This window comes from Saccopteryx bilineata, chromosome 5 (genome assembly GCF_036850765.1).
Source record: "Saccopteryx bilineata isolate mSacBil1 chromosome 5, mSacBil1_pri_phased_curated, whole genome shotgun sequence".
Lineage (NCBI taxonomy): Eukaryota > Metazoa > Chordata > Mammalia > Chiroptera > Emballonuridae > Saccopteryx > Saccopteryx bilineata.
Genome location: NC_089494.1, coordinates 46,137,103 through 46,138,568, shown reverse-complemented (window position 1 = coordinate 46,138,568; position 1,466 = coordinate 46,137,103). Strand labels below are relative to the sequence as shown.

The window sequence follows — 1,466 nt, the reverse complement described above, 5'->3', positions numbered from 1 at the left end:
CTGCCACATCATCCTACAGAAACTGAGAGGGTTTTCCATTTATATGGTGCAGATTTCATATTTCTATCATCTTTTGTCGCTTTCCTGTGACCAGTCAAAAGTGTACCATGACTTTACAGACACACTGTATATTTTATATATCAGATAATCTATAAATATCTTACTGTCTTTAATAATTAAACAATGGACCAATAATTTCTTCTGACCAGGACAGCAGTAAGCTGAAAACAAAATTCTTCTTTACCTCTTTTCTGAGAATAAAATTTATTTTCATTAATCCAGAGCTGCAGCACCAGAAATTATTTCAATCAACTCCTTTGTGATGACAGCTTACTGTGTGCAGTTGAAAGCCAGTCAATTTGTCAATCATCTCAGAAGCATTCTTGCTCGCATTGTGCATGGCAGTCATCCTGGCACTTTGCTCACTCATGGTGAATTCCTTCAGAGAACAGTAGATGATGTTGGCCAGATTGTATTCCTGGTAATTCTGCAGCATGTCAGCATCAATGGCATGATAGATGCTCACACTCTCAGCACTTGCAATGGTATTAAGGGAAAAGATGGGCTTTTCTTCTGTCTTGTAGCAGATGACAGACTTGAATCGATTAAATACAATAGACTTTCATCAAATTTATATCCAGAATTTGATAATTCCAGGACAATAACTGACGCACCTCTAAAAGTAGAGGGTTTTCTTCCCATTTCTTTGAATGTAACCAGAAACTGGTCAGAATGAGTCCTGTGAAGTATGCCCTTACTTTAATCACCAATTCCAACAATATTCACTTCTTTTTCTGCTGCTGTGAACATAGCCACCTCACTTTTCATCTGTTTAACAATGGAGGAATGGGTATCACATTAAGACCTCTATTGGAAGACACACAGATAGGGGGTGCTTCTTCTTGTGTTCAGGCACCTCAACATCAGCCTTTTCACACAGAGCCAATGACCCTGTTTCATATACTCGGGCCAGTTCCAGCTCCCTCTCAGCTCAGGCACATTTTGCTTTGCTGTCATTTTCATAGACTTGGAATTTTCTGGATGTTTTTATTGTTTCAGTTGCCTGGACATATCTTTCAGTGTTGCCATATTTTGAGCTTGGATCTAGTGCAGTTACATGGCCCAGGCCAAGACCCCAGTGATGCCCACCTGAGAGAACATGGTGGCATTGGCCCTGCTGAAGCAACATCAATGAGCTCTTCAATGTATAAGAATATACAGCATAACCACTCATAATTGAATACTACTGAATTAATTGTTTTTAAGGAAGTTAGTGTTTGCCATTTAAAAAATTGTTGCTTTATATGTTAGAGAGTCAGAAGTAAAAGAAGCCCACCTAATCCTCCCTTGTTGGTACTGGATAAAGAAGAGAAGAAAGGAAAGGGCTGATCCTCACTAGTATCATGTAGTGAGGAGAACAACTTTCTTTTTCCTCATGAGAGCATCATGATGATAATGTGGGTCTG

General features: G+C 39.2%; 1 pseudogene; it reads right to left on the bottom strand.

Annotated features, from left to right (window-relative positions):
• Positions 1–273: 273 nt before the first annotated feature.
• On the bottom strand, positions 274–1,161 carry LOC136306185 (ATP synthase subunit gamma, mitochondrial-like; annotated as a pseudogene).
• Between the last annotated feature and the right edge of the window lie 305 nt (positions 1,162–1,466).